General features: G+C 42.3%; 2 protein-coding genes across 5 annotated transcripts in view; one reads left to right on the forward strand and one right to left on the reverse strand.

Annotated features, from left to right (window-relative positions):
- MYL9 (myosin light chain 9) overlaps positions 1 to 27807 on the reverse strand; it is a 91346-nt gene that overhangs the window by 56624 nt on the left and 6915 nt on the right. The window lies entirely within an intron of this gene.
- Positions 11215 to 27807, forward strand: part of LPIN3 (lipin 3) — a 428785-nt gene continuing 412192 nt past the window's right edge. Inside the window, exon 1 of one of the 4 annotated variants that reach the window (XM_086932215.1) lies at positions 11215 to 11706. The gene's annotated coding sequence lies outside the window, so the exon portion shown is untranslated. The remainder of the gene's footprint in view (positions 11707 to 27807) is intronic. The other 3 variants (XM_086932217.1, XM_086932218.1, XM_086932222.1) reach the window with 3 other exon arrangements.

Below are 27807 nucleotides of genomic sequence, written 5' to 3' on the forward strand. Positions count from 1 at the left end.
ATCCACAACGAAATAAGCCCTTTTTTTTAAAAATGTGAAACAATGGTCTAGATTCATAGACAATGTGTTTTTAATTTGGGAGGGCATAGAAAAAGATCTCAATCGTTTTTTGGATTGGTTAAATTGTGGTGATTCGAATTTTAAATTCACCGCCAACAAGAGTCAGGAAGCCGTAGACTTCTTGGACATTAAAATCAAGGCAAAGGAGGGAACACTATGTGTGGAATTATTTGTCAAACCATCAGACAGAAATACACTCCTTCACCACATGAGTTACCACTCCAGAAGTCAGAGAGATGGGATACAATTTAGTCAGTTCTTAAGAATCAGATGAAACTGTAGTGATAGAAATACCTTTGAGATCCAAGCAGAAACTTTGAAACAGAAACTGACCCAGCTTGGTTACCCCAAAAGACTCATAAAGGAAGCTTATAAACGAGCTAAATATTTTAATCGAGATAGTTTGTTTGAACCTAGAGATAAGACAAATAATCTAAAACCTGGAATAGTGATGGTATCCAACTTTAATGGAATAAGCCACAAATTAAAAAATTTGATTAATAAGAATTGGTCTATACTGAATAAGACAGGAACCACCCCACTGCAGAACCCAACCTATGCATATAGACGGAACAAGACCATCCGAAATCATCTGGTACAAACTTACAGAGAGCCCAAACATGGTTACCAGATGAACATTAAGGGTGCAACTGCAATCAGAGGTAATTTGCCCTGTGGCACCTAAACTCATTGCAAAAACATTGTAAAATCAAACAAAGTAGAGATCAATGGGATCTCTCATTGGACGAATGAACATGTAAATTGCAGGACCACAAATGTAGTCTATCTGATAATCTGTCCTTGCCAGAAGGGCTATGTGGGCGAGAGGGGACGTGAAATGCACCTGAGCCTCACAGAACATCGGTCAGCCTTGAAAAATCATAAAAAGAATGCCCCGCTAGTGGAGCTTGGATTTCTGAAAACCACAAAGAGGAGGACCTTAAATGGTTCATCCTAGAAAAAATAAAAATATCTGTGCGGGGTGGTGACATGGAGAAAAAGCGAAAACAAAGAGAACAATTTAAATTTTTAATTTAAAACTTACTATCATGGACTTAATAGCAGGGAAGAGTGGGAAAGAATGATTAGATAGATAATGACTGTACATGTGCAAGAATCTGTATACATGTAAAAGACGTGTGGACACAGAGTGCCGAATTAGGAGATCATCCCTATGATGGATTACTATGAGGCTGTTATGGGGATTTATTGCAATGGTATTGAATATGTATACTGTTAAGACGGATTAGACAACACGATATATGAACAGATTGAATCCAGTAAATGCTACTAATGTATGACTCTATCATATTACTCTATATGGTGAATGTGGGATAGGGCAATGGAGCGACTCACACTTGAAATACGCATTTTTAACTCACATTTTGCGATACTATACACGCAGGTTTTTGTCCCTTATTATAATACCACCACACATAGGACAGACATTGGAATTAACAAGGGATTATTATGAGTTTAACCGTAAATCTTGTTACGGTTCCGTTATCACCATCACACCGAGTAATTTTTAATCAAATCTCAGAAAAACTACCTATATGGCGGCCAAAACGGGTTCCCGCATACGAGTGGCGTGAGATGTGGGAGACGCTCCGTTGCCATCTATCCAAAAATGTCTGTAACGGAATGCACTAGTAAGCACTATGCAGACATAGTCGAAATTGCTATAACATCACTATGAGGGTTGCAATTTATGAGCCCGAATGCATAGAGTCCAAGTACAATTAAGGCAAATCACAAAAGATAGCTCGCGAATATCGCGAGAGTAGAGAAGGGTTTCATGAATGATATAACTGCCAGGAAAAAACTATTCAAATGTCTACTTTTTAAGATAGGGGGCGAAATAATAACGTTCAAGTCTCGTTAGGGAGACAGAGTAACAGAACACCAGTATTGTTATATATATTTTTAAAACTACGATTATGGCGTCTACTCGTGCTCAACTTCGGGCCACCGAAACAAAATAGCTGAACTACAAAAATGGGAGGCAGAATACAGCGCATGAGTCTTTGTAGTGAGATCCCGTTACGGGAGAGAAAAAACTGAACTATGAATATAAACTACAAATATGGCGTCCGTAGTGAACCATGACCCAATTAACAAGGTAAATAGACGCCAAGTATACAATTAGTAGAGAGGGGCTGCAGTATAAAAAGGCCTGCCCAACTGAGTACTCTCACATCACTGAAGACGGCAGACGAGGCAGGGAGACACTGAGACTTTAACACACCCGTAGGTAAGAGGAACCGAGATCGGTTTAAAAGCGGGAGTTTGATGCTGAGCCCGATTGTTTAGGGGTTTTTCTGCTAGACTAGAAACACCTAAGGACACCTAAGGACATCGAAAGAGTCCTTTAAACAAGTGTTGAAAAAAGGGACTAATATGATCATTGTACCGTTATGTCACTTTGTAAGCTAAAAAATCACTCATTAATTGGGTCAGATCCGTACTAGACTACTCATTGCTTAGAACATTAATATATCAGCAGCCGAATACACAGGATGGGGAAAGTAGTAAGCAGTACATCCCGTGGTTATATAAAAACTTTCAACGAGGATTAACCTCTGCAGTGGGTAAATTGATAGGTATATCACAACACATTCTTTAAATTTCCATAGGTGCCAAATGAGCCATATACGGATATAAAGGGCTGGCTCCAGATTGCTAGAGGGTGAACATTCTAAATACCCCACGAACAACAATCGGAGCGTAATCACAAGAAGAGCGATCTAAAAAATCTGAGGGGAGAAGTAGCATTAACAAATAGACACTTTATCTTTTAGTTCATGTAGGTATCCATGATACTACCTGTATGCATTCATTTTTAGAGTCAAGATGCCATGTTTTTAATAGTTCTGTCCTGAAGAAGGTGTTTATGCAATCAAAAAAGACACTGAAACGCGTCGACAAAAGGACCCAATTTTAGTGTAATTTTTGTACCAATTTATTATGTGATTATTGTTTATTTTTGTATGCCTAGAAGGTACTTACAGTACTGTATTTCAATGAAATGTTAGATACAATAATTCTGTTTACTGTAAACAATACTGTCAACTTAAGTTGATGTTTTAGCATATCAATGTATTATGTTTCGCTAGATGTTTATCAAACAAAATAAAAAATAAAAAAAATCTTGAGAAATATATAAAACTACGTGCTTTTGAAATAATATTTAGTTGTGTCATGATAATTGTTAGATGGTCATTATTTTACTGTGGGGTGATTGATCAGTAGCCAATTGAGTAACACAGAAAGGAATCTTTTGTTCTTTATTTACATTACCCAGTCCTTTCTGGTTTATCTGGGAAACTCTCTTTTTTTGGAAATAATTGTACAGCAGTCGCATCGAAAAATAATGGCCAGTTCCACAACCCAGTCTGTGTGCACAATCACCAACTGCATGGCGCCATGATCTTTGGTGCATTGGGCCCATAGCATTATAGCAAACTTAACAAATAGGAACGTTCCAATGAGTACATTTAGAATGGGACTATAAAGAAATCCAAGCCATGAGTATTAAGACCCAAATGACACCCAATAGCTTACAAGCAAAGACTAAATGACGTTGTCCAAATACACCCAGTCAGCATGCACATGGAAGAGCACAACGGTTCTGCATTTTTGATACTCGATATACCCCATTTCACACATCTTATACAAAATGGACACTGCCCAAGGCAAGTCTATCCAGTGTGATGCTGCCCATCCCAATCGCTGTACTGCTTGTCAGAAATGTCAAGTTTCGACTGTCAATGTTTTTGACCTAAAAGCAGCCTCACCTCAGTCTACCTGCTAATGTACATAAATTAAATAACAAAAATGAATCGCAGACTCAAGTGCAGGACCAATTGCATAACTTGGCAAACCCAAACATTTGGCCGAGGTTGTAGGAACGAAAGTGTGGCATAATCTTTGGATCTGAGGCAGCGGTCTTCAAACTTTTTAATACCGCCCCAGCCCCCCCAACCCCCCAGGGGAAAAAGTAAATCATCGGCCCCGCTCAGAATTTTTCCGAATTATCCTATTAAATTGACAATGTTTAAATATATCTAGACGTATTTAAACATTACAGTTTCTGTTACCGTTTTTTAAAATGCAATCAAATGCATGAATGTCAAACATACTATTCTAGCCAGGCAAGCCTTACTAACGTGTTAAAGGCCCCACAGGGTGATTTTTAGAAATGAGGGTGAGGGTTTTGAAGAATATTTGGAGTGACTTCCCTTACACATACTCCCAGCTAGGACATAAAGGACAAAAGATGTTAGTGACGGCCCATTACACAGCAGCCGCTCAGTTTTCCACTTAAAACAAAGCAGTTTCATCAGCAAAATGCCTCTTTTGGACAGAGCCTGGGATCACTTGAGGCCCCCCCCAAGGTAGGCTTGACCCCAGTTTGAAGACCCCTGATCCAAGGAAAAAATCCCATCCTGGTTTTATAGTTAGGCTATCTAACTCTCAAAGAGCACGTGAAAGTGATCAGCAGTGGAAACAAATACTTATTATAAATTCTCTAACCAAGGAACTTTGACTTTTTTTAAAATAATTCTTCACTCTAAGAATCCAAAGCTTTATTATTCCATTAAGTAAGACACAGAAACATTTGATTTACAACAGGTGAAAATGTCGTTGGATTTACTTCTGTGTGTTGTATGTACCTGATACTTGCACGCTGGGAAGGGGAATATGTGATAAGGCATACTTGAGCATTTTCACCCAGGACATCAATAACTAGGAAATCGGCACGATAATAATTTTTATCAGGCTCATACCTGTAAAATAAATGGTTCACTACAGTAGTATTACTACTTCTATCCAATAATGCGGTTAACAGGACGGGTAGTCTTTTCACCCGCTCTATTATTTCCGCTTTCGTCACTTACAAACACTCGCGACTTGCCGGTATTTAAAACCGCGCGTCTTCCGCATAGGTTGCTAGCCGGGAAGACGAGAAGACAAGCACGCAGGACGTCCGTGGTCGACACGCTGAAGGTAACTGAACTAAATGGGTGTGTTTGCTAGGAATGCGCCATTACAAGAAGGGCACGATTGTGACGAAGGTGTTTGTTTCATTTTTGTCACAACATGCAGGGCTGACTAAGAGGAAATTACCTCGTGCAGCGAGTATCCTTGGTCCAGAATCCTAAACCCTGAACCTGTAGTTTGACCGATTCCTGAAAATGCTTTATTGAGAAGCGGAAGTCGGAACCTATCATTACCGCGTGCTTTCGAACTAGCCTTTTAACTTTTTGTAAGTATACCTAATGACATGTGAATAGTAATAGCCTCTCATCGTGTAGCATTCAGCCAGTAATGGCTTGTCTCTATATTTTTTCAGCCTCCAGTTATTTTGCTGGATATCTTTATGACAATGAAAGACGTATTTACGCTTCGTGCCACTGATTTTTAAATAGTAAGTACTAGGAGCGTTTTTTATATATAAATGCATTTTGGTAATAGCATTGGGACGCCTCCCGTTTTGCCTTGATCTGTTCGGCAATCGGTAACAATATTAGCGCGGTTTCCATTCTGTCATGACTGATTAGTTGGCCCTAACTTTGCGCGATTATATGTATCAGATCGAACATAAGCAGGGCACATTCATTTATTTAACGTGCGCAACATAATATAAGGAAGAGAAGAGAGGCCCTTGCTCGCTGTTTCAACTATTTTGCAAGGGGACGTGCAATGATAAATAGTTGGATACATGCGATGGTGGTATATTGATAAACCAACTGTAGTGGTATACAAACAGGGATCATTAACCTTTATATAAACTAAATAGGATATCCACCTTTCTTGACTAGGTATTCTGAACACATAGAGAAAATTATTCGCTGGACGAATATCTCCACTTGATGATAAGGAGGCTGAACACCCCTTATGATACATTGTTAGATCAATCTCCTGCTTGAGGTAGGTGATACATCATTGTTCTCCGTCCTTGCCACCTCTGTTTTGTTAGGCTTTGGTATCTCTTTTTATCATTATTAATGGAAAATCATATGTTCCTGGATTCCAATTTGGGCAACAATATATGGGTCAAATACCAACAATCATGAGGTACTTACCAAATGTGATGAATTAATATCTTCAGGCTACAAATGTAGTATACTTGTATGATTATGATGTATGTTTTTTATGTACTGGAAGCAATGTATATATGTGTGTTAGCATAGTGAGCTGGAAACATTACGTTTTTTAAGGATATTGGTTTCGAATTTCTGTCATTTAACTAGATCTATTGTGCCTATAAACTATGCCTAAGACTGATCTTATTTAAATTTCAGAAAATATTTGGGAAACATTATGTATACACTGTCCTGATGAAGGCGGATTAAATTGATTGTACCGCCGAAACGCGTCGACGCCCAAGGAGCTAATTTGGGATTACAAATTAAGGAGAAATTCAAAATTAATGGTTTTTGTTTGAGTTTAATCCTTTCTCCCTGTAAACTCCTTTTTACTTGAATGTTGTTTTTATTGATTATTGTACCGTCCTTTATATGTTTCCCAATCTTTAGTTTTTAATTGATGTAATGTATGTTTAATAAATTGTTTTAATACTTTAATTACTTCCAGAGTGTTTTCACATATATTGTAAGTTTCACCTGTTTACATTGCTTCCTTGTGATATGTGAGGTGTTTGGTAGTTTCTTGTATGTTTGTGAGTACTTATGTACTACTGTAAATTCGCCCAAAGGGAATTTCTTTCTGACTTACATCAATAACTAGAGCAGGGCCATGTGCTTGTGGGCACCTCCATTGCAGTTGCAGGAGAGTTTGTCAACTCATTCACGAAAACAGGTCAAGGATGCAGAATGGAAGCATCACTCTTGCATGGTTCCCCCCACTGGCCTTCACCTGGGGAGAAGATCCAAGAAAGGTCGACCACCAAAGGCAATCTTTCTTAAGTGCTTCCAGGGCACAAGAATGATTCTGGCCAGTTCACTCTCTGGTGAGTTTAAGAGGCCTGGATCCTTACGTCTACAATCAGTAGGATAACGTTGTTCGCTTAATAGGTCTCCTGCATCAAAGAATGGCGCTTCCACTCTTCTTAAACATAACCCACACTTCTTGGTTCAGGAGAAGACCCTTGTACATTGTTCTATCCATTCTTCCACACAACAAATAATCATAATTAAGTTCCGAAGTTATAAATAGACGTACAGATTCTTAAAGCGTTCTCCTCTTTAAACTCCAGTGATCTCACTCTAATGCTATACATTGCTCACTTCACTATAACTGCAAATTTACAAATGGTAATGGAATACCCTTTTTCCTATTTTAAATATCAGTTGTAACGTTTATGTCCAAGACTCTTCATAGTTAAGTTTATGCCCCTTCCTGTATTCTGAAGCCAGGGATAATACATATGATTAAAATCCTACAATCCACTAATAGTGGGATTTCTAATACATGTTTACTCTTTAAGTACAATAATATGCTTCCCACCATTACATCCTTATGAGGGTAGCCCTTAATCAAGCATTTTCAGTTAAATATGATTCTTTAATTCAGATTTCCAAGCAAAGTTATGTAGCTACTCTAACCCCCACATAATGACAACTTACTAATTTTCTCTAAAATACAACACTTCAACTTTACCCACAGTGCACACACACATACTCTCTGCCCTGCTTCACCAGTTCCTCTGTATTTTGACAATCCCAGGAGAACGTACCTCCTCTACCATGGAGTATGGACAGATTTTATTTCCATAATGACAACAATGTTCTACGTAACATTCTCGACATTTGCAACTCAAAGGGTATAACCTCTTGCATCCATTCCATTTACACAGTGGCCTTTCTTAACTAGTAGTCTGTCCAGTCCCAAAAGTAATTCTTGCATAATACCTATATAGGCATTATGCACAAAATCTGTCAATCCGGCTTGGAGATGATCCATAGTACAGCCTACTCTGTCTAAAATCTGGTGGCATACATGCTGGAACATGAATTGTTGGATCCCTCTCAATTTGACTTCAGAAGCAATCATGGGACAGAAACTGCTTTGGTTTCAGCTGTTGATAACATCCGTCCTGTGGTTGATGCAGAGCAGGTGGCGGCATTGATCCTTATGGATCTATCCACAACTTTGATACCATTTCTTCTGCCCTGCTTGCCGACCGCCAGCAGGCCCTTTGGCTCACTGTTTCAGCACTAGAACTTTTAACCTCCTTTCTTAAGGATAAGTCACATACGGTTGTTATGAACCAATTTAGTTTTGCCATGTGGGATGCCTTAGGGCTCCTCCCTGAGCCAGACTTTTTAATCACTATGTCTCTCCATTGGCCAAGCTGATACGGTCCTTTGGACTACAGGGCCTATCCTATGCCAATGACTCGCAAATAATCGTGTCCATCACTAAGGATACGGAAGCCATTCCTACCAATTTTAAGAAATGTATGTAGGCATTGGCCACCTCAATGGGTAGCAATTACCTTCCACTTAATGGGGACAAGACTAAGGTCCTGATCTTTGGTAACCAACCTTCCATCCGGAATGATTCCGGGTGTCCAGACATTTTTGGGGTACTGCCCACTCTTGTAGACTCTGCCGAAAATCTGGGAGTGTTGGTAGATACCAAGCTATTGTTTGACCTTCAGGTCAATCTTACTGTATCCTGCTCTTTTTGGATTATTAGGACCTTGAGAAAGATGTCCCATTTTATCCCTCTGCAAGCACACACACAGTTAGTTTTTACCTTGATTTCTTCTAGGTTAGACTGTTGCAATCCACTTTATTTGGGGATCAATGAATCAGCAATAGCTACGCTACAGCTTGTACAGAATGCAGCCGCGAGACTGATACTAGAAATTCCTAAACGTCAATCAGTCTCAATAGGGATCTCCAAACTGCTTTGGATACTGGTGAACAAACGCATCTTTTTTAAGGTCTTATGAATTGTTCATAGTGCATTGCAAAATACCAGACCCAGAGGATTGACAACAATGTTCAGGAAATATATCCCCTCTAGACAGCTTCGGTCTGCCAGTTATAATCTTGTAGTCGTTCCTAAACTCTGGAAGACCAGGTGGGGTGGCAGAGCCTTTTCTGTGGCCGCAGCAAGACTGTGGAATTCTATCTCACGATCTATCAGTGATTTGCAGGAACACAATATTTTTTGTACAGCCTTCAAGATCTGGCTTTTCACCCTTTAATTAATTGCTAGCAATTCTCCCTATATGTTATGAGGATTTTTCTTTTCTGTCTTCCGCTTCGGAGCTCTTCTTTTAGTGCCTTGATGCCTTGTGGCAGACGTTGCGCTCTTATAAATCTATGTTGTTTCATTTCATAATTTATGGTGGACACCACATCCATTTTAGTTATCATGAAGGATATACTCCTGCTCTGCCTTGAGGAATTGTGCCTGACAATCCCTACTGCAGTAACAAAGTGAAGATCTAAGAGTTGCTTGATCTATGCAGTTGCCTTACACAGCAAAGTCTGCTTCTTCGACTCTACTCAGCAGTCTCTTTCCTGTCAATGTCAGTGCTTCATCTACTTGTTTCTAACAGACATCTTTTTCAACAATATAAACTCATCACTAGAGCATCTGGTAGATTGACTCTGCGCATGCTCCATCTACACAAAAGTTCACATGCAATAACATTCAGACTGATGCAACTTGCTCTTACTTCAGGAAAATATGTCAATAGTCTTTTTTTAGGTCTGGTTTTAGGAGTTTCAGAGTTGATGTGAGAAATTATACACAGCAGGGATCAAAGAAGAAATGGCAGCAGTAACCACAGCTGCTGAAACATCAATGACCCCAGCAGTGATCACAGCTTCCACCAATGCAGGGAAAGAACCAGCAACAGCAGGGATAAGAGCAACAACTACTACTATAGCTACAGCAGGTATGAGGCAGAGGCTACATTTGCCAGCATGACATGGATCACAGTAGCAAAGGGGGTATGCAGTGACACAAGGTGTAAGCGTAGTTGGAGCTAATGAGATAGCAACAGCCACACCAGTAGACAACCACTACAACAGTCACAAAAATAGAAGGAACCATAGTAATGATAAAAGCAGTCAATACAGCAAGAACATCCTCCCCGTCAGCTGTCATCACAGCAGCAATAACAGCTCAGCAACAGCCATCACAACAGCATCTGCAACAGCTGGAAGCAGAGCAGGAACCTCATTAGCGGGCACAGCTGTAATGAGAGTGTGGACAACCGGAGTGACAACAGCTGCTGCCATGGCAGGGTACAGAGCAATAACCACTGCTATAGCCATACCAGGGACCACAGCATCAAACAAGCTGCTACTATGACAGGGTAAACATCCTTTACGATGAATGCATTATAACGCATGCCATTACCCTGCATGCCCTTTAAGGACTGCAACATCATGCGCATACGCACGCCAAAGACAAGGAATTCAGTATAGCAGTGCTTTAAATGAGCCGGCACTTTTATATTTTGATAGGGAGAGTACCGGCACTTCTCAAGAGAAATGCTATACTTTTAATTGGAAAATACCGGCACTTCTCGTAAACAAGCAGGTACTCTGTTACAGAGTACATGTACTTCTATTTTTCCATTTCAATCACTGCAGTACAGTGAGTATCTAAATGAGGGTTCCCACACTCAGTTACCGTGAACTAGGGCCCCAGCGAGGTGTTCACTGTGGGTGTCTTACAGAACTTTGAAAGGTCCCATCCACACACAACAAAGCGCTCACTCCCTTTCCTTGTCTGTGGATGTTTAAGCCATTTACAAATAGCATAACCAAAACTATGCTAGATAAGACTACACCATCTATCATCAACTCTAAGGCCGTGGACACACAAAGCGTTTGCTGCAACTTACTCCTGGAGTGCTCCTGGCTTACTACTAATTTATCTCTATTTAAGACTCCGATTTTGTGCCGGGAAAAGTCACACCTCCACGCAGCAAAATATTTTCATCCCTTAAGCACAAATGTTGATGCCTTAACTTATTTTTCCCTTGACATTCCTAAAATATTGTGCTTCACAATGCACGTCCATGATCAAATGACACGTTCATTGTTTCTAAGCCAAATGCGTTTTTTCCCTCCTGCTCTCAAAGTTGGCATTAATGCGCTTCGAGTGCGAAATCCTTTTCCGCTCCACTGCCTGCTGACTCGTGACCTTCCCGGCATCCTCTCCGAGGGCGGGTCACGTGCTCCTAAAACCGCGCTGAAGTTTCCGGGTAGTCGTGGTCGCCCAGGCTGCTCTGGAACGGAGCCCAGGATTGGTCTGTGGCTTTGAGCATCTTCCTCATCAAGGCTGAGAGCCCCCAGGCCGCAGGAGAACAACCGGGCAAAGCAGCCCCGTGCCCTTGCCGTGCCCTCCGGACTGTGAGTGCACAGGCCGCCTCCAGCTGCGCATGAAAGTTGCAGAGTGCTGCAACTTATTCCGTGATAGCAAACTCCATTCATAGTTGGCAAGATGCCCCATGTCTTGTGTGACGGGTTGAGGCGGACCTGGCTTTATATGCAGGACTATAATTAATGCATCCCGTTCTAGCACTTTCCTGCTGGCACTTCAAAGGCATACGTTTAAAGCAGCAGGAAACGGCAAGTGCCAGAACAGGACCATCCTCTTAGACATCTAGCCTGTCCCAGCCTCGTTCCAGAGTCAACTTGTTGACAGGTATGTCGGACTGCTTAGCAGCGTTGAAAGGCAGTTCACTCTATGTACTGTACTGTTAACATGTACTTATACTCATTACTAGGACTCACTTTTTCTTTAAATTAACAAGACAGTCACTGTAAATGTGTCAGGTCTTGCTTTGTTTGCACGCTGCTGCGTGTTTATACATTTTTTTAAATTTTCTGTTTCACTTAGATATAGTTGTACAGTTCTCATAATTCAACCCATAAGGATTGTAGAGCCCCTGATGACATATTTGTTGTTGTTGTTAAAAGTGCTCCTTTCACTTACTAACAAAGTATTTTTTAGGCCAGTGTGGTGCTCACTTCCTGTCATTTTTGGAGCTGGTGTAAGTCAGCTGCCTACTATGTCCTTATAGTTTCCAAAATTCTGTTGTATAGCAGCTGTGGCCGATGGGTTCATAAACAACATGTGGTCACTTGCATGGCTTGGAGAACAGGTTAGGCTGCACCTTTTCTGTTTAGTTTTTTCCTATTTGCATACCAACTTGTTTAGTCAGAAATATACCCGGCAATTATACAAGTGAAAGTTTAGGACAGTGATATACCTATCTGGATTGTGCTCCTGCTGCTGACATCTGTGTACTACATAGGCACCAAATTAGAGTTCTGGCATGGGTTACTCAGTTATTCCTGCTAATACACCGATCATAAAATGAGTATCATACATTGACATGGGTAACAGTAGGAGCTACTTTTTAGGTGCTAGAGGAAAATGTTTCTTTAATGCACTGTATAGATTGTCAACCTATCCACCAATCAAATTACTTTCATATTTCACTATACTAATCCTTTATGGGTTCCGGAGTAGCGTACTACTCACCCTAAAAGTGATTTGATGCCTCGTCAGGGGTAGTAAGCGCTATATAAATGCAATTACAATACAATACAATGCAATGTCATTCAAAGGCAATAAGTAGTATCTATTAAAAAATCCTGCAAGCGGCACCTAAGGAATTAGAGAATGCAATTCCAAATTCTCAAAATTAATTTAATTAGTTACAATAGATCAATCTCATTAATAGCAAACCAATGTTTTTGTAATCACCAATACGTAATAAATATTAGAATCACAATTATCATTATTCTTTTTGTACCATTACCAAATCAGTGTTTGTCTCATCATCACCATGTAATAGATACCTGAATCATATTTATCATTATTCTTTGAGTACCATTACATGTATTAATTTGGTTAGGAAAGGAACTGTATCATACATAAATCATGAAATGAACAACAAAAAACACAGCCAACACGTTTCACGACGTGCATCGTTTCTTCAAGGAAACTAGTCAGAAAAACAGCACCATCAAGCTAAAAAATGGTCAACAGATTTCTAAGAAGCAGATTATCTGCACTGTCCTTAGTATTTATTGAATTCCTGCATTCAAATCTGATACATGCTTTTTTTTCATGGGTAACTTTATGTCCTGTATCCCCACAATAGGGGTAGTCATATATTCCAATGAATAGATTTTCTTCATCGATGGAACAGCCATCCAATTTCTACCAAGTTTCTAATGAAATGGTTTGCAAATATATTGGAGTTGTAATTGGAATGTGTTTAAGGTCTGGTACAACTATGGTTGTTTTAGAACCTTTTTTTAGGTCAATTGATTACTTTGATAGAAATGTACACCCAGAGAAGGTACTGCCATAATGGATGGATGATAGAATCCAGTTTTAATACCAGTTGTGATCATGCAGCACACGAACAGTTACAAATTATACATTTTTTAACTGTTGGGATGGACCAAGCCCTGAAAAAAGGCATTAGATAACAATGACCATTTGTCAGAGTGGGAGCTGATGACCTATGTTAATTTTAGAGAGACTGGGGTTAGTTTATTCAGGCACATCCAGTAGTTAACAGTGTCACTCTAATAGAACTGGTGTGAGCTAAGAAGCTGAAACACAATTTGTGTGTCATCAGTATAGTTGAAATATTTGAATCTAAAGGATTTAATACAATGGAACAAGGAAATCTGTTAAACATTGAATGAAGGAGTGTGCAACTCTGGCCTCTTTAAGCTTAAGTTTGGAGGCGGTAGATAAAAGCCTCCATTGTAGCTGATGATGGCATGTCTTTCAAAAATAGATTGCAACCAGTTTAGAACATTGTACTGATTGCCATTGTATGTAGCTGTCGGATTTGCACCCTGCACTAGCACTTTTAAACCTGTACAACAAGATGGCAATTGTAATTATCCCTTTTAACTTCTTTTTTATGTATATGTATCATATCATGAATGTTTTAAATCTATGATGTATATCTTTTATGTATGTATAGGCATTTATATAGCGCACTACTTACCCGTAGGGTCCCAAGGCGCTTCGACCGCTGCGAAACCCTTCCTGGTTTCCCTGAGAGATGGTCCCTTAATGGGTATCTCCAGGGTGAGACCAGGCATCCCCGGCGGTCTGGTGGGGCCGTTAGTGAAGATGAGGCAAGCTAATGCCCAGAGTTGCCGAGTGTGATCGCTGATCAGAGTGGGCACCGAGGCGAGAGAATTATCGAGTCCGCTGACCCTGGTCCAGAAACCTGCCGCGCCGGGAATCGAACCCTGGTCCCGGGCCGTCCTCTGCTCTCGGGTCTGCCGCCTCTAACCAGTGAGCCACACTACTTCCAAGTGATCGAAATAAAGATTGAATTGAAAAAAAAAATGATTGCCATTTTTAATAAGAGTTTGTCAAGATAAAACTATCTGCAGTCTGCTAAGATGTCATGTAGTAAAATAAGGGTCTGGAAGGATCTAAACCTTTGTGAGATTACCCACTGAGCTCTGAATTGGTGCAGGTTAAAGCTCCGAACCTCCAAGTGGAGTAAATTGAAACAAGACAGAGACAAGCGACGTTGAAGAGTTATCAGAGTGCCTTAGATGCTCAAGACTGACATCTATATATATTAAACTTACCTTGAGGCCGGGCACCGCGTCTTCTCGGGTCCTGCTCTCCTGCCTCCGACAGTAACAGGAAACCGACAGCCAGGCTCCCTCCCTTAAGCCAATCACGACGCTGCAAGCAGCGTCGTGATTGGTCGGGATGGTGCCCAGCCAGGGGCTTATACGGTGGGCATCTTCTCCGTGCAGGCTGCATTGCAGCCTGCATGGATAAGGGAAAAGTGTGAATGACTGGTTTGGGCCGCCTGAGAGGGCCGGCAAAACAGTCTTGGTGCACTCAGGAGTGGGCACACCACTCCTCACCTGCTCGGACAGCAGAGCAGCCCCACCCCCCGCAACGCACACATAAAAAGGTAATAACTAAAAGTTATTTCTATTTTATGTTCCTGCTTCTCGCACTGCAAGGAAGCAGTGGGGCGATGCTCCTCCGCCATACCGGAGGAGCTGCCCCTGGGAACTTGCACACCTGAGTAGTACATTAGTGAAAAAAATGTGTTAGTGACATTGCACCGTTGGAGATCTCTTGATAGATTAAGTTGATGTTAGTAGAAAACCAGTATGTGATGCTGATATTGCTTAGCTCATTGGAAGAAGTGCTGCTGGTCTCTTTAACCTAGCACTATTTCGAACAGTTTTATTTGGAGGAAATGAGCTCAATATCAAAGGAAGTCCTCAGGTGTGATTAAGAGCCAGTTCTTTGAGTACAATTGTTTATTTTGTGGCATTTCTTCTTTCTACCATCTGCACATTGTCAGTAATGCTCTTTTTCAATGTAAGTTTTTAGGTCTCGCCTAAAGCAGCGTGCATGTGCTGTTGTGTGCAACACATTTTGTTTACTAAAAGGGGCTTGGAGGCCGACTATTGCTTACCAATCATTGGCTTCATTGTCATTCTAATTTGCTGCCTCCTAAGTGGCCAGCTTGTGTGGGTTTCACTTTCTCTTCTCTCCTTTGGAGCATGGATCAAGTACTAATTGCTTCATTTTGATTAGTGTCCTTCTGATGCTCACGCTGTGATGAAGGTACTATTTTTTATTTTCCACTTCCCCTGTCGTCATTGTCTGTGTTGTTTCAATCAATCAATCAATCCATTGACTTAGAGTGCAGCTACTCACCCGTAAGGGTCTGAAGGCACTGGGCAGGGATGTTGGGGGGGAGACTGCTGGTCCAGCGAAGGCGCTGTGGTTCAGTCGAAGAGCCAGGTCTTGAGTTCCTTCCTGAATTGAGGCAGTGACTGTGATTGCCTGAGGTGGAGAGGCAGGGTGTTCCAGGTCTTTGCTGCAAGGTAGGAGAAGGACCTTCCTCCAGCCGTTGTCTTGTGGATACATGGGATGGTAGCCAGGGCCAGTTGGGCGGAGTCGAGCTCTCTGGTGGTTGCGTTGAATTTGAGGCGGTGGTTGAGGCACTCAGGTCCCACGTCATATAGGGCTTTGTAGGCATGTGTGAGTAGCTTGAAGGTGATCCTTTTGTTGACGGAGCCAGTGGAGGTCTCTCAGGTGGCCGACGACGCAGCTATGGCTGGGGATGTTGAGGATGAGTCTGGCAGAGCCATTATAAATGTTCTGCAGTTTCTTGAGGAGTTTTTGGGTGATGCCGGCGTAGAATGCATTGCTGTAATCGATTCTGCTGATGATGAGTGCATGGGTGACTGTCATACTGGAATCGATGGGGATCTTCTTGAAGATCTTTCAGAGCAGGCCTAGGGTGTGGAAACAGAATGATGAGACAGCATTAGTCTGGTGGCTCATGGTGAGTGAGGAGCCCAGGATTAGGCTGAGGTTCCATGCGTGGTCTGTGGGTGGGGGGGTTTAAGTGCTGTAGGCAACCAGGAGTCCATGATGAGGACTTCGGTCTTCTCAGAGTTGGGCTTGAGGCAGCTGCTCTTAATCCAGGTGGTAACAGCCTTCATCCATTCGTCAAAGTTGTTCTTGGTAACTGTGGGTTCGCTGGTGAGGGCGAGAATCAGCAAGGTGTCGTCAGCGTAGAGACTATGTTGAGTCCGCCATTCCTGAGGATCGCTGCGAGAGGGGCCATATAGACGTTGAAGAGAGTGGGGCTCAGGGAAGAGCCCTGAGGCACTCCGCAGCTGATCTCTGGGGCTTCAGAGAGGAGCTGTGGTAATCTGGCTCTCTGTGCTCTGCCGGCGAGGAAGGAATGGATCGATTCCAGGGCTTTGTCATGGATGCCGGAGTCGTGGAGTCTTGTGCATAGGGTGTGGTGCGAAACAGTGTCAAAAGCGGCCGAGAGGTCCAGAAGAAAGAGGGCTGCAGTTTCACTGAGGTCAAGGAGGCTGCGGACGTCATCTGTGGCGGGGAGGAGGACGGTCTTGGTGCTTCTTCCCTCCAATCTCTGTTGTCAGTCTTGCTTCTTCCCTTCCACTCAGTGTCTGTCTTCCTCTTTCCTCTCACCTCCATTGTCTGTGTTGCTTCTAAATACTCCTACCCACCTGTTGTCTGTGTTGCTTCCTAAATTGTCCATATTGCTTCTTAATCCCTCCCTCTCACCCACTCGCTGTCTGTGTTGCTTCTTAATTGTTGTCTGTGCTGCTTCTTAATATCTCCCAACCCCCCTTTATCCATGCTGCTTCTTAATGCCTCTCTTCCACTTGTTGACAGCGTTCCTTCCTAATCCCTCCCACCTCGTTGTCCGAATTGCTTCTTAATTCCTCCCACCATCCCCATTGTTCTTGCTTCTTGAATATTGCCCACCCGCCAGTTGTCTGTGTTGCTTGCTCCCTCCTGTTCTCCGTTAGTCCTCCCCACCCATCATAAAAAAGCATTACGACGCAGCCACTGCTGGGTAATAATAGTGCTTTTTTGCCCTCCCATTGTCTGTGTTGCTTGTTCCCTCCTACCCTCTCACCCTCTTTATTCTCCATGTTGTTTGTTCCATTCCACCCTCCATCCAGCTGTCCCCCCACCTGCCTTAAGAAAGAAAAGATTCAGAAAAGGGGGTGGTGATGAACAGAGTGGCTGAATTAAGCAGACCACTCTTACCCAGTCCAAAGATCAGGGCTTGATCCATCACCGTTTTTCAGCTCACTGCACCATCCCAGCTCAGAACCTGGCTAAATGCAAATTAGTCTGACCCTGGCCCAGTGCATCATGGGAACAGGGCAGACCAAACTACCAAGCCAATTCTTATACTGGGAAGGAAACAAGCTACCGGGGACCGGTTTCTGGCATTTCAGCCGTCTTCGGCCCGGCTTGCTTGAATCCTGATGGTGCAATGAGCTAGGGACTCACATCTGAGTATACCCTTCCACGCTTATGGTGGACAAAAATGATTCAGAAAAGGGGGGGGGGTTATGATGCAGTGAGCTAAATAACGGTGATGGATCAAGCCCTCCCTTGACTGGGTAAGAGTGGTCTGCTTAATTCAGACACTCTGTTCATCACCACCCCCTTTTTGAATCGTTTTTGGCCACCACAAGTGTGGCAGGGTATACTCAGACATGAGTCCCTTGCTCACTGCACCACCAGGATTCAAGCAAGCTGGGCCGACAACGGCTGAAATGCCAGAAACCGGTCCCCGGAAGCTTGTCTCCTTTCCGGTGAAGAATTGGCTTGGTAGTTTGGTCTGCCCAGTTCCCATGAGGCACTGGGTCAGACTAATTTGCATATAGCCAGGTTCTGAACTGGGGTGATGCAGTGAGCTAAATAACGGTGATGGATCAAGCCCTGATCTCTTGACTGGGTAAGAGTGGTCTGCTTAATTCAGACACTCTGTTCATCACCACCCCCTTTTTGAATCGTTTTTGGCCACCACAAGTGTGGCAGGGTATACTCAGACATGAGTCCCTTGCTCACTGCACCACCAGGATTCAAGCAAGCCGGGCCGACGACGGCTGAAATGCCAGAAACCGGTCCCCGGAAGCTTGTCTCCTTTCCGGTGAAGAATTGGCTTGGTAGTTTGGTCTGCCCAGTTCCCATGAGGCACTGGGTCAGACTAATTTGCATATAGCCAGGTTCTGAACTGGGGTGATGCAGTGAGCTAAATAACGGTGATGGATCAAGCCCTGATCTCTTGACTGGGTAAGAGTGGTCTGCTTAATTCAGACACTCTGTTCATCACCACCCCCTTTTTGAATCGTTAAGAAAGAAAAGAAGCAGCAATGACACGCCAGTGCTGGTTACATCATAGTGCGTTTTATAAAACATTTAGCCATGCTGTACAGCCACGCTGCTGTAGTTCATGGCTAAAAGACATTGTCAAAGACAATAGCTGTCGTATAGGTGTGATCAATTAGCTTTGCCAATGCTTGTTTGTACAGTCTTCATAATAACATAAGTGAAACCTGAGGAAAGTTACTGCGCTACCATTAACACTAGGCGGATAATGAAATTAGGTAGTGTGTCCACAGAGTCTTAAATACAGATACCAATATGGATGTGCTTTTATTGGTAAAACTACAAACTACCTTAACAGTTGTTTTTAACATATTCAGAAGACAAAATGGAACATATGTAACAGACATGATCTTTTGTGGAAGTATCTAAATAATGAGAGAGTAAATCAACGGACTGTATTTTGAATGTGTAAATAAGATGATAACCGCCCTTAAACTGTGGAATGGGCAACTCCGTGTTACACTGTAAGCAGTGGAAATGTGTAGGACGAAACATTAGGAATACTCACCCTGATAAATATAAAATGTAGGATTTGAATTGTTTTTTTTACATATAAAACGATGCGTTTCCTGATCCAATGAAGTATTGTGTCATTTATAGGCTTTACAAACATGGGCAAACTCAGTTAGTTTGCTGTTTCTGTAGTGAATGCATGAAATCCAGAGGCAATGGCAGCTGCTGAGGGAATAGGATGTTCAATACTTGAGGCGTGTGAGAATGAGAAAACTACTTTAAAGGAATCAGTGTAGAGTACATTTCTCTGGAGCACTCCTGCGTTTGTGACTTCCACTTCATTCATTTGAAGTTTTAAGATGGTTGTGGCAGAATCTCTGTGGCAAATGGGGGACCAGTGATGTCAGTGTTTTTGCTTGACTGTCTTTCTTCTATGTCTATAATTTTTTTGAGTCTGTTATTTCCGCGCGTGCCTCTTTCCCTTCCAGAACTATAATGGTAGAGTTGCTTCTGCAACGGGACTGTGAAGAGGGTTCAGAAGCGGTGGTATGCTCCATAATTTTACCCTTTATTTTTTTTTGTATGTTAATCTCTTGATTGACTCGTTTGTCCTTCTGATGTTTTTATATAGGTTTAATGATTGCTAATTCCCAGTTTGCCTGTACGCCTTCACAAGACATCATGTAGCAGGAATATGGAAGTTTATCAAAAATAGTGTGTGCTAAGGGTACCAGGGAGAAAGAAGTATTGTCGCATGAACGGTATGTTAATGCATTTCATGGTCATACTAAGAATAATGGGTAATCTTACCAGAGGAAGAGGGCCTAAAACTTGCTAACCATAATACATGAAGTGTGTGAGAGACAGCGGGAGGTAGGTAGAGATGGACCATGCAGTGTACGTGATTGCCTGATCTCAAGATCTCGGATGTTTTTGTTCATCTTGTGAGATGTTGGCCATTCTGGGGCAGGCTATCTCTATGTGCAAAAAAAAGAAAACACGATGGGGCGCCAGTGACAAGGTCGTGCTCCCATTCGGGCACTGACAAAACAATAAAAAAAAACCTAACCATTCCTGTAAAAAAATGAAAGAAAAAATTATACTTTTTTTATTGAATGCATATATAACCAAAAATTTGGAAGTGACAAAAAGTCTGATGATTGACATTAGTGTGGTTGAAGTTGAACTGTATAGGGAGAGGTGAGAATGGTATACTGAGGAAGAGAGCGGAAGATCTTCAAGTGGATCCCCACCGAGTCCAGAAAGACGGTCGGCCACGCACTTATCAGCAGCAGACTCGACTACGGCAACACTCTGTACGCCAGCATCACCCAGAAACTCCTCAAGAAACTGCAGAACTATCAGAACGCCTCCGGCAGACTCATCCTCAATATCCCCTGCTGCAGCCATATCTCCAGCCACCTGAGAGACCTCCACTGGCTTCCAGAATCACCTTCAAGCTCCTCACACACACCTACGAAGCTCTGCATGACGCAGGACCTGCGTACCTCAACCATCGCCTCTCATTCCGCGCACCCACCAGAGACTTCTGCTCCGTCCATCTGGTCTTGGTTCCCGTCACATGAATCTACAAGACCATGGCTGCAGGAACACTATGCAACTCCTTCTCAGGCTATCACTATCGCTGCCTCCTCAATTCAGAAAGGACTGAACCACAGTGCCTCCGGCGCATCACCAGCCTACCCCCGCACCTTGATTAGTTGCGCTTTACAAGTCACTTGATTGATGATGGTTTTATGGTCAATATTGTGGAAAAGTAATGGAACTCCTATTGACTTGATTGGTAATTAGGCTTCAGATGTCTAGTCTGAAATGGATACTTACTCTGCAGTTTGTTGTGCCAGCTTGGAGTGAGTGGATAATCTTGCCAAAGAAGAGGGCTGATATTAGATAGGAAGGGCCGAGGCCTCTAGACAAACCTTTGGGGGCTCCACAAGTAGAGTGGATGGGCTGCCCAAGCTAGAGTGGGACCTGTAAGCAAGGTGAAAACTGAATCTGAGTGGTGCTGCCCAGGCAGGACGTTGTTTTATGTTTGTTGTGGCCCGTTCTGCCAAAGACGGCCTAGAGGCCAATGTGCATTACGACGGCGGGTGGTTGTGGACCACATATGAGGTAAAGTATGAGACATAAGATTGAGCTGCCTGAGTGCAGTACATTTTACAGTAGTCAGATTGAAGTGGTTGGTAGAAATAAAGCAAAGCTTAGGTCTGGGTGAGCCGGGTAAGGAACAAAGTTGTAGAAACGGCATAGGTATTTAAAGTGAGGTCCTTGCCACATAGGCTTTCTAAAGCTATTTTTCATTTAATGCTCCAGTGCTCTCCGTTCACAAACCTTGCCTCGAATAAATATCCAGGTCCTTATTTAACATTGACTTAAATGTATATTATTTTGGGCTTGTGTGGTAATTCTAATTGCTCAAAAGTTGAATTGCCTCTTGGCACTTTAATGAAAGGTGCAGGGTAACTTGATCGCGCTTTTTATATTGGGCAAAAATGGATGGAAAGTTGAGTGACCGTACTGTGAATCGAACTTGTGGTTTTTTAGGCAGTATACAACCTGCAAAATTGTCACACTGTCCTCTTTGTCGAGTATCTAGGCATGATATTTCCATTACATATAAACATGAAATATCCCACAAATTCACCTGACTGGGTGGGGTTTGTGTGAAATATATGCTTTTTCTGGCACGTTCACCCTTCTTGGAAATCTTCTCGCTTTATATAATTTGGGAAATTGTCACATTTCCTCTGAGAACTGAAACAAAATTTATACCTTTACTAATTAGCTAGCCAGCTGGCATGAGTAGTATGGCAGGTGAGAACCACAACTTAATTTAGTGTAACTTTGACATGCCACTTCTACAATGCAGTCCATTTATGGCAACATAACAACTTGAGTGAGGCTGGACTGGGGGTTTCAGGGACACCCATAGAGCAGGGGATGAGGTAGTGCCCGGTTAAAATGTCCCAGTTCAATGCCATGTAGATTGGAAAATTGGCTTGCTGTCCCACCGACTGTCCGTCAGCCTTGTAAATTAGGCTCTATCTCTGTTGTGGAGATCAAGACACAAAACAAAATTCCGAAATGATAAAATGCAGGAGCAATGTTATTCTGAAGAGTCCAGATCCTCCGATCCCCTTCATGTAGCGTCCGAGACCTAGTGCACTAGATCTGTTGCTTGTGATAGGAATTCTCTTGATGTCCTTATAGCCCAGTACATCTCCGCCTGAACCTGAACTGCAGCAAGAACAAAGTCTCGCCCAATAACTAGGGTGACCAGAATTTTAAAGCCAAAAACCGGGACATTTCACAAAAATAAAAGAAGGACTACAATTTTACTTCAAGCGATGAGAGTGCTCCTCAGCAGAGAATTACAGAACAGGCAGTAAGAACATACATAAAATGCAATTTTTAAACCCAGTTGCTTACCTGTTAATTAAATTGCTTTCTTGAGATAACTGGTAACTTTCCCTGCTTTGTAAAACATAAAAAACACCTCCCACCGTTTTCAGTCGCCCCTCTCTAAAAACCAGGACATGAGCAAAATTTCCTAAAATTTGCTGAGACAGCTGGTTAAAAACGGGGACCGTCCTGGCAAAACGGGACGCCTGGTCACCCTACCAATAACCCATTCTGCTGTCCATACACTGACATGCCACAGAGCTCGGCTAGTCAAGCGCGCAACACCCATTGGGCTCACGGGGCTTCTGCCCCGCCCCCCATCGTGTGTGTCAGCCTGGGAGGAGACAGCTTTGCGGGCTGGCGAGCATCTAATTGCAGCCGCACCTGAGTACTTAACAGGTCTTTAAAAGACCATATACTTGTAAATGAGGCTATTGTTGTGTGTTCATCCCTTCTTACAGCCACTGTGTCTATGGCTGGAAGAATTAGCCCCTCCGCAAAATATTTTTCAGCATACCCCCCCCCCCCCCCCCCCCCCTCCCCTAAATTTGGCTCTAGTTGACCGCCTGCGACTAGTGCACCTCTTTTCTGATTAGTGAAGCATCATGATCGTCCAAAATTCAAAGTCCTTGCGACTCTGTAAATGTACCCCTGCCCCCTCTTAGATCCTCCTGTTACTTCATCACTGAGGCACTCTGCAGCTCCACCAGTGCACACACTTGTGTGGAATTGCACTATCCATTGCAATCCTCATCGCTCTCCTGCTGCACCGTAGTCCTGATCAGTGGATCCTACACGTAATACTACACTGCAATGCCAATTCAGCTCTTCTTGTCACAGAGCCGCGTCAGTGCTCCCCTCTCCTTCCTCAGTAGTGGAAACTCGCGCTATTCTAACACTGAGATTTGGAAACAGGCGCTTATGGCTGATGAGAGTGCTCAGGCCGCCCACTTCTTCCTCTCCCCTTTCTATACAGCACCTAGTTCCTACGAGGTCTCCAGCTTTGCACATTTCACTTCGGCTGCTAGTGTCTCTGTACCAAGATTTTTAGTATTATTTCACATATTTTGCGTCTACTGTTGATTTTAGGAGAACTCATGCATTCAGTATTCTCGTCGCAAAAATGACATCTATGTTGGCTTCTTATACTCTCCATTATTCCTGACGGTCGTGGCATCTTATGGTGAAAGTTACTTGTTTCTTGTACATTGCATATTCTTTTTAAGGCTCTGCATGTCTTTCATGCCATCATTTCCAAACGCTCCACAATCTATTCTGTTAAAGGTATACTTTGGACTCCTAACAAAATACCCATCACTAAATGATATAGCGCTCATGATTCAGGCCCCCAGGGGAACGTGCTTAACTGGTAGAAGACCTCTGACTACAGACGCCAAACAGCAGACCTAAATCCAGACGTCATACGAAAGCAGTATATGAACAACAACAGCCCTTCTGATGAACGAATCTCAAACAACCAGAAATCGGAATCCCTTCTATGAAGGAATCCACAAAACTAGGGCCTGAAAGAAGTCTAACTCTAGCTGCGCTGCAAAGCCAAGCAGGCATCAGGACTCATGCTATACAAATCTGTTTAATATAGTTCTTAGTATGAGCCAGTGGTGGGGCCCACCGGCGCTTATCTTTTCAAGCGTGCCTGGCTAATGAGGGGTGATGCCCCGAAACCGGTCCCAGGATGCTTGTTTCCGGAGGACCTGGCTTGGCAGTTCGGCTGGACTGTTTCCATGAGGAACAGGTTCAAGACTAATTTGCATATGGCTGAATCCAAACTGGGGTGGTGTGGTGAGCAAAAGAAAAATAGATTAAACCCAGATCTTTGTGACTGGGGATGAATGTTTGCATTGTTCAGCATTCCGTCCATCAATTGTTCCTTTTGCTTTTATCTTTGAAGACTGACACTTATTTTTCCTCCTCAACATATTCGACATAGAGCAAGAAAGAGAGAAACGCTAAAATAAAGGAAGAAAAAAAAGGAAAAACTGAAAAAGGGAGAGAACACGGGTGAAAAAGAAGAATGATATAAAGTGGCAGAGAGCGTCTGAAGGTGGACCAAAGAGGCAGGTTGAATCACGAATAAGCTGCCCTGGCAGTCAGCATCTTCAAATACACCCACTGCAGGCTTCTGAACAAAATGTTGAACCCGGGCACTTATTCTCTCACCAATTAAGTATTGGTTATAGTATAACATATCAACGCCACAATAAGTTTCTCCTCTGAATGCAATTAATGTCTCAAAATGCTCCGAAAAGGATCAAAGGGGACAATGGGTGTGTTTCTAAAAGAACCAAATAACATCCTCTCTCAAAACACCTATGACAATAGGTATTCCATTGTTGGTGACACCACAGTTAATGCTGATGCGATCATTGAAGCAACTGACAAGATATTGGTGACATGCCAGGTGAGCGCAGGTCAATCAGTCTTGTAGTGTACTTTGCATTCTGTTTTTTTGCAGTTTTGTCTTCCACCCCAACTACAATGCGCAGTTAGTTACCAATACCAGGAAAGAAAGAATACAATCTAGACTCAGGCCCAACATTAGGGAGTCGTCGAGATCTTTGCCATTGAGAATATATAGAACTTTCACCCATAACTTTTTGAAGTTGGTCTAGGTGCAGAATAGAAATACAGTGCCATTCATACTGCTGACATTTCTACCAGCCGAAACTGATGCGTTCTGCAATGGAAACCTCAGACCGTCTGGAAAGTCCTTTCTGGGCCACCAAAGCACTACAATGCTGTATCAGTGACATATAACATAAGCAGCCACATTGTTACCAGTTACATCTATATTTGCACTGTGCCCCCTCATGCCACACTTGGAATATATGCCCACAATACTACCCTCGTTGGCAGATATGTTCAGGCCTCCCTTATAAGGGGTGTTCCCAGGTATTTCTTATAGCATGTAGATGCTTGTAATAATGCCCAAATAAGGTGCCCCAGGGTTGCACCGCTCTGTCTCTCTCCCATTGCATGTAATACGTTGTCCTTTGTTCCCCAAAACCACTGATTTTGGCCTTCTAGCCTGCTTGAGCCCGTTCGGTGGAGCACTCGCCTGGCCAACTTGTGGGCAGTCATCCCTCTAACTTCATTCTTCAAGCCTGAGAACTCACCTTCTGACAACTAATAACGTATGGGAATACCTCTCTTCCCACTTACCAAACTGTGCATCAGCAGGCTCAACCTGTAAATATGTAATTGTGCTCTAAAGGTATGTTTCCCGTGTTTACGTCTCACTCACCAAGTATATAATGTCTTAGTTTGTATGTCTCCAACTAGCTGATACATACAGTTAAAACACATGTTGGCCCTCTGGCCTGCATTGTATCAGGGAAACCAGCAAATATGAATATAAATACAGAGGAAAGTTATGCGAGCTGGCATTATATGCAAAAGTACATTGATAAAGATAATTAAGTAACATTTTATGTGTGCTTAACAATTAAAAAACAATAGCTTTGTCGGTTTAAATTCGCATGAATAACTAGCGGCTCAGCTCGAGAGGGCCATCAGAATAGTCATCATTGTATGTGAAAGGTTGACAGAGGCGTGGACAGACTAATAATAAGTGAGCACGTGCAAATGGGTCAGGCACTGAAATCCTTTGCGGACATTTTGGGTTGATTGTTCATTATTCAAAGGTTCATATGCATAGCATTGCATGGATCCTATTAACGTTGCAGTCCATTATTTTCCTGCCTGCCCATCCTTCCGTCAAGTGATCTGTCTTGCTGCAGTTAGGATCAACTAAGTCATATGCATAACATTGCATGGATCCTATTAATGTTGTAGTCTATGATTTTCCTGCCTGCCCCCTATATCGTCAAGTGATCTGTCTTGCTGCAGTTAGGATCAACTAAGTCTGGTTGACAAAGGGAAGAGGATGGTTTAATTCCGGTTACTCTCTTGTTATCAAAGATAAAAATGAATTGGCATTTGTGTATGGATTTTATTCCTCTGGGATACTTCACGGTCACCTCTCAAACTCTCCTCCCAAAGTCTGCTACGCACTTCTTTTCCATTATGCACTTTCAGCCCGGAACGCTTTGCATAGCAACCCAACTGGCAACAATGATATGTAATGTTTGATTTGCCTCCATTGTCCACTCAACAGAAATCACATCTTAGATCTTCATTCCTTCGGCAATTTGACAAAATGGTTGATAGCACCCAAATTACATTGCTCTGAGAAAGGTCAGCAATTGTGCTTAATGAAAAATATAAATGTGGAATTATTGGATGCACTAAGAGAAAATATTGAAAATATCTTGCTATTGTGAATTTGGGAAAATCTCAGTGTTTGCAACTAACAGTGCTTGGCGCTGGCATTTTCTTGCATATGGTATGTTGGTGATTCCACTGGGTATGTGATTGAGTCATGCTGACTACAGATTTATTGGGAATTTAATTACATGCATTTTTTTAGAATTTCATATTGTTGTCCCGGGCAAAACATTGTCAAAGTTTGTGCCATATAAAAGTTTTTTTTTTTTCTTGTAGTACCTGATGTATTGACGAAGGACTTCAGGTTGTTATAGGCCAAACCATGTATGTTAGTGGATGAACTACAAAAACTCTGTAACGTACTGTTCACAAATAGAAATGATGAAATAACATCACCATTGCATTTTTGCTTGTTCTTTTATTATGTATTTCATTTTTCAATATATATATATATTGCCCTTTGAATATATATGCATCATTACTCGGGCTTGTCTGTTTTTTAAATTGTAGATATTTGAGATAAAAATGAGGAAAAAATATATCCCATTATTTGAAATGATTAACTTATACTATCATGTTACTATTCGCTCCACATGGATTTTTAAATTTTATCCGCTGGTGGTTTTTGTTGTTGCTTTTGTATAACATGATTATTTTGGTATCTTTTATGTTTTTGTTTCCCCCATTTGCCACTGTGAGTTGCAGCTTAGTATGGTATTGCTCGATGTAAAGCATTTGTATTAAAAGATTATTCTCTATCAAATTAACTCCAAAATATGTCCTGTAAGCATTATGCTTTCCTTTAGAAAACTGAGAGCTTTCTTGAAATAAAAAGATTTCTGGACTGGCTGTATAGAAATCGAGCTTGGGTTCACCAGACCTACTTTTGTAGGAATCTGGAGAAATCTTGTTACGAGGGTGAAAAGG

Source organism: Lissotriton vulgaris, chromosome 7 (genome assembly GCF_964263255.1).
Source record: "Lissotriton vulgaris chromosome 7, aLisVul1.2, whole genome shotgun sequence".
NCBI classification, from domain to species: Eukaryota; Metazoa; Chordata; class Amphibia; order Caudata; family Salamandridae; genus Lissotriton; species Lissotriton vulgaris.